The sequence below is a fragment of the Arachis ipaensis genome, chromosome B05 (assembly GCF_000816755.2).
Source record: "Arachis ipaensis cultivar K30076 chromosome B05, Araip1.1, whole genome shotgun sequence".
In the NCBI taxonomy this organism is placed as follows: domain Eukaryota; kingdom Viridiplantae; phylum Streptophyta; class Magnoliopsida; order Fabales; family Fabaceae; genus Arachis; species Arachis ipaensis.
In genome coordinates, this window is record NC_029789.2 from 16,322,075 (window position 1) to 16,328,950 (window position 6,876).

Here is a 6,876-nt window from a genome sequence, read left to right on the forward strand (position 1 = left end):
TAAAATTCAAATATGATGATAATATAAATAATCAAACAATAGTATAAATTTTTCTAGGCTCTTGACATATGGCAATTTGTTTGGTTATACCATTAGCTAGTTTGATAAGAAGTAAAGAAGGATAGATATATTAACTATCAAAAAGCTTTTGAATATTACAAAGATATTTTGAAAAATCCATAATAAAAGTTGCACTTTTCATAATTTAGTAAATATAAAGTTATCCATAGTGTAAGGCATTTTCGTAGTAATAAAAGCCTTTTTCCAAAAGCTACTTTAATTCTTTTTTTTCTTTTTCTTTTTCTTTGACGAAGCGTATTAATTACAGTAGATGTCAGCTTGTAACTTTGACCAATCATGTAACAAACGGAGCTAACTTTGAATGTTGAAGAGAAGCTTCCCCATGGAAACTTGTGGTATTTAAGTGGGAATCGTACGAAGCTTCTATTCGTTCAAGGATGTGGACCTAACCTACCTTATTGTTTGTTTTTTTGTTTTTGTTTGATTATTTATTTACCCCTGTTCAGTATTCAGTATTCACTATTCACCGCTGCCTCGTTCCATATTCATTCATTGATACATGACGATGCATCCAAAATTACACGGCAATTCACATGTTTAAATCAAATAGAGATGAGAATTATCCAAATATAATATTTTTAAACTGTTTAAATTTGAATTCTAATTTATATAATATAATCTGCTATAGTGTGCAGGATTTTAGGAATTATCACGCAAAGTCTCACAGCGAGTCGCGAATTAGGTGTGAAAACTACCAAAGCTTATACCATCTTGGCCTACAGCAGATTACGTTAAATCATTGGAAACCTAAACGAAAAAAAAAAAAATATATCTAAAAGGACAATATTTTTATTAAAATTTGATCAACATTCAATTAATAAAAAAAAATGAATAATCTCATATTATTAAATAAAATTTTATAATATTAAAAATATTAATGATAATTAATTAATTATTACAAATCACAAAACTTGCTAATCTCCCCTAACACTGATCAACCTATAAATTGGAGTGAAAATAGGTCATATGGCGTGTTAAGAATCTGCAACCTAATCTATATTTGGCCTTATTTAATATAAAATAATTTTAAATTCAGACTAATTTAAAAGTTTGATTTTGTTATTAGACTAAACTGAAGTTCACAAAATAACTTAATAGTTTTAATTTATAGCCTGTTTTTATTTTGTTTTTTTTTTCGAGTTTCTTATTTTAATAATGGTGTTGAATTTTCTTACTCAATTGTTGAGAATTTCTCGCATGATTTTGGTACCTTTTGACTTGTTGATATTATTGGGTGATAAAACTTCTAAAATCAATACTTCATCTTGTATGACTCTTGTGTCTTTGTGCATTGATATGACCTCATATTGTCTTTTATGACCCACTTCTTCCTATTTGAACTTGATGCTCCATATGCTCTTCATGCTTTAACTGTGCTCTTGCATCAAGTAATAATTGATATGCCCTTTGCCTATATTGTTTTCTCAGTTACGTGCGTAGCTAACATGTAGTGAGAACCTTATTCTTATTTGGCATTAGCCCCCGCCTATGTTCTACTTGCTTTGATATCTTTGATGTAGGCTTAATTATCCTTCTTTATCTTTCTTTTTAGGTTAGCCACCAAGAAGGAAAGGATTGGAAAGGCTTCTAAATGGGGCAACAAACAAGTTCACTCGCACAACCTTTTGAAAGAGCTCATCAATTGTAGCAATCCGTCCACCTTGTTATTTTTTGCATGCACCGAGGACGGTGCAAATTTCTAAGTGTGGAGAGATCGTCCGACCGACCTTCATGGGTAACAACTTCCTTTTTCAATACCAATTTTTAATTTTTGTCTTTGTTAGATTAGTTGTTGCATTGCATGATAGGTTGCATGTTAGTTAGAATTTGTACATATTTCACCATTTCTTTTATGTTAGGACTACTTGGTTAGGGTGATGATTTCTTTTCCAAAAAAAAAATTATTTTTAGGGCACCCTACCAATTTGAAAATTTTTTTTTTCTTGTTGAACTTGTTGGAAGAATTTATTTTGGAACATGATTTTTGAGCTAAGAACACAAGCATGTAAGTTTTGAGCCTAATTGTGTGGTTACATCTTATAACCACTTATTTCTATTCTTGTATGTATTATTCTCTTTCTATGATTGTAATCTTTGATTTGTTTGATTTTTTATGTCCATTATTCCATGTATACATGCATTTATATGATTGAGGCCATCATTTCATTTAGCTCACTTACCCAAATAGCCTTCCTTTCATCAACTATTGTTAGCCAATTTTGAGCCTATTTAATCCATTTTGTTCTTAATGTTAGCACATCACTACCCATAAGCGAAAAACAATAAATGTCCTTAATTTGGATCTTTGATTAGTTTAGGCTAGTGAAGGTGTGTATCATTTAGGAATGGGAAACTTGGGACATTGGTTGAGGTAAAAGTGTAATTTTTATTTTTGTTAAAAATATTGGAAATTGGGTACATATTCATGCACTATATGTAAAATCATATGTATTGATACATTTATATATACTTTAGAAAAAAAATGATGATAAAGAAAAAGAAAAAGAACATATATATATATAAAAGAAAAAAAATATAGAAAAAGAAAAAAAAAAATAAAAAGGGGACAAAAATGCCCCAAAATAAAGTTCAATAAAAATCAATGCATATGGAATGTTAATTAAAGAGAATGCATGAGTATGTGAAAAAGTGGGAATCATGGGTAGCTGATTTGTATTAGAATTGCATAGGTTGTTGTATGTGTTTGGTGAGAACTTAGGTTAATCAAAGATTCAAATTTCAAGCTCACTTGACCATATGCATCCTACCTTGACCCTAGCCCCATTACAACCTATGAATAAGTCCTCATGATGAATGTATGCATGTATTGAATAATTGTTGATTGTTAGAAGAAAAACAAATCTTGGAAAGCATGAGTAGAAGAGAATTTAGTGATCGACCTTATACACTTGAGCGACTAGAGCGGATACACTTCCGGTGAGGGTTCGATGCTCAATTCCTTGTTCCCGGCATTCATGAGCTTTCTTCTTGCAAGTCTATTTGAACTTCATTTTGATATTTGAATTGGTAGGATTCATGAATCGTCATATGATCTTAGCCCTACTTGTTCATATATGTTCTTGGGGATTGATTTATTTTTAACCAAGTAGGTAGAATCATATTGCATTTAGTTGCATGCATGTAGATAGGTTTATATAGTTTCTTTGCATTGAATAAGTGTTCATACCCTTTTTCTTGTCCTTCTTTATTCTTAGCATGAGGACATGCTTGGTTTAAGTGTGGAGAAATTTGATAAATCCCGATTTTGTGGTTTATCTTGTGCTTAATTTAGGAGATTTTATCACCTTTTTCCACATTTATTCAATGAAATAGCATGGTTTTGTAATTCTCCCTTGATTTGTGCTTAAATGTGAAAACATATTTTTTAGGCCTTAAAATAGCTAAATTCAATTCACTTTAATGCCATTCGATACCTTGATGTGTTTGTTGAGTGATTTTAGGTTCATAAGGCAAGTATTGGATGGAAGAAGTGAGGAGAAAAGCATGCAAAGTGGGAGAACTCACGAAGAAATGAAGGAACCGTAAAGCTGTCAAGTCTAACCTCTTCGCACTCAATCGATCATAACTTGAGTTATAGATGTCCAAATGAGGCGGTTCTAGTTGCGTTGGAAAGCTAACATCCACGGCTTCAAAAATGATATAAAATTTACCATAGTTGCCTGACTTCTAGGGACGCGCACGTGCACTGTACGCGTGCGCACCGATGGAGCAGCGTGGGTCCACTTTGGGCAACTCGTTGGGGGCGATTTCTAGCTCATTTTGGACCCAATCCAACTCATTTCTAATGCTATTGAACCCAAGGATTGAAGGGGGAATGAACCAAGTAGTCATAGTTTAGTTTTCATCATGTTTTAGGGTAGAATTCTAGAGAGAGAAGCTCTTCCTTCTCTCTAGAATTTAGGGTAGTTTAGGTTAATTTCTCTCAATTTTCTCTTTCAATTCTTGTTTTGATTTCAATTCTCTTTATGTTTTAGTGTTCTATTGTCTTTATCTTCTTAGTTTCTCTTGTTAATTTCTTAATTTACTCTCTTTTATGTTGATGAACATTGTTGGATCTTGATTTCTTCGAATGCAATCTTATGTTTCCATGCTCTTTTATGTTTATCTTAGTTGTTATTGTTGATTTCTTGCTTTTGGTAGTTATGAGTTTCCTTTAATTCTTGCATTTTATGATGTTTATTTTTCTTACATACTAGGTGTTTGATAAAATGTTTCCTCTAGTTTTTGAGTAGTTTTCTTTACTCTTGGCCTAGGCTAAGGGAATTGAGTGACCTTGAGTCATTGGGTCTCATTGAATTGATGATTTGAGAACCCTCGATGATCAATTTGATACCCATTGACACTAACCCACTACTAATCTAATTAGTAGATAGGTTGGGACTTATGGGTTGATGTTGATTAAGCCATTTGATATACTTCAAGTATAGAAGTAAACTTAATGAGCTTGGTTCCTCATAATTGTTAATATATGGTTTGTAGACAAGGATGGTGATCTCAATTACCTATGTCTAGCCAAGAGTTCTTTTGCTTTATTTCATTAGTTTTTATCATTTACTTTCTTGTTGTTTACTTTCTTGCAAAAATATAAAATCAAACCCCCTTAAATCTTCATAGCCAATAATTAAACACTTCATTGCAATTCCTTGTGAGACGACCCGAGGTCTAAATACTTCGATTAATTCTTATTTGGGGTTTGTTACTTGTGACAACTCAAATTTTTTATTGGGAGGATTGTTTGTTGGTGTAGAACTATACTTGCAACGAGAATTAATTTTGAGAAATTCTATACCATCACAATAATTCGCTCATCAAAATGACGCCGTTGTCGGGAAATTGCAATGGTGTTATATTATTGGCTATTGTGAATATGTGAATATGTTTGCCTTTTGCTTATTTGTTAGTTTTTGTTAGCTTTAGGACTTTGTTGCTTATTTTTGTTAGCTTTTGCTTTTATTTGTTACTATGAATTTTCACCCCTTTGGCTATGAGTTTGGCTCAAATCATGTTGTAGGGAATGGGAACTATAATGACAATATGCATCAAGGATGGAACAATCAAGGATGGAGGGAACCTCAAGGGATTGATCACCCTTCTTGGCAACAACAACCTCCGGATTCTTATGGGTATAACTCTCATCCCAATGCATATCAATCTAATGGATGTGGTGACCCTTATTGTTATTGTCAACAACCACCACCACATGCCTATGAACCACCCCCTCAACATGATTTTAAACCACCTTACTCACAAGCCCCATACCACCAAACACCTCCATATGGCCCTAATCCTTATCCACCATACCAACCACCTTATGAGCCATATGAACCATACACAGAACCACCACAATTCCAATATAACTACTCCCAAGAACCACCTCCATATACACAATCTCCATACCCTTACTAATATGAGCCACCTTCTAACTACAACGCCTTTTCCTCAAACAATGAACCCTCTCTTCCACCACCTCCTGATGAAGCCCCCGCGCAGGAATTGAGAGATCTTGAATCTCATATCCTAAGGCGACACGAGGAGGATGAAAAAAGTTTGCGGAGTTAAGAGAAAAAATGGCTATCATGGTAGAAGCCGTTAGCAACATGGTCTCCTCCCGACTAAGCCTAAGCAACCAAGGCACTCCCATTGACGAATGTTGAGAAGCAACTAAGGAGCATAGTGAGGGAGTGAGTTTAGAGCTTCAAGGTGAAGAAGAGGAGTTGAAGAAAGAATTGCCACAAGGGGAGGAAGATGAGACAATTGAGCCGGAAGGAGTGGTTGAAGACCTAGGAGATGTTGGAAGTCCATGGGAATGTAGAATTAGAGAGCCCTCTTCCAAGATGCTTGATGTTGATGTTGAGGAGAGTGTACAACCTCTAAAGCATATTATGATTGAAAACTTTGAAGAGGTTGATCAAGAGATGGATTCAATCATTGAGGAGTTCCTATCTACAATTGAATCCTCCCATTGGGCTTGAAATTGAGGTCAAAGAAGAAGATGAACAATCTCTCATGCCCTTGGTGAGCAATGAAGAAGAGATTGAATTGGAAGAGAGCCACCAAGAGGAAGAGGTCGAAGTTGAGGAAAGTTGTAAAGAGGTGGAGATAGTCAAGAAAGTGCACAAGGGAGTAGACCTCGCATTGTCTAAGTGTGGGGAGGTCCCCCTTCCTAAGTCACCATCATCCAACACAACATTCAAGTGGGTAAAATTTCTATCCCTAAGCTTCACTTTCTCACTTGAATATGGTTTGATTGAAAATGATGGTCAACTTAGAGCCCTTTGTGGAGTTAAGAGTAAGAGAGAATTGTGTAGTGGTTGGAAACATCACTCTAGGTTCATGATGGTTGCATGCTCAAAGTTGAATGGCAATGGTTGGTGTAAAATCCAATTGCATGGGTCTAGGGGAATGTTTGGATGCTTAATTGAGAATTCACAAGCCTTGTCACCCAAATTTAACTATGGTAGTCAACGAGAAGATGGGTGTAAGAACAAGGTTTGGGACCCCGGAATCTATTTCAACGTTCAACACTCTTAGGGCCTTGTCATCTACCTAAGCTTACTTGAAGGCCTTGTGCGCCTAGTTTGGGATCCCGATGGACATTGGAGATACAAACAATGGTGGGGATTCAAGGATGAATTCAAGCATAAACCACTCTAGCAAGGACCCCCACCAAATGTCCAACTTAAGAACTTAAACTAAAAGTGCTAGGTGGGAGACATCCCACCATGGTAAACTCTTTTCATTTTTTCTTTTGTAAATATTGGTAGAATAGGTTTG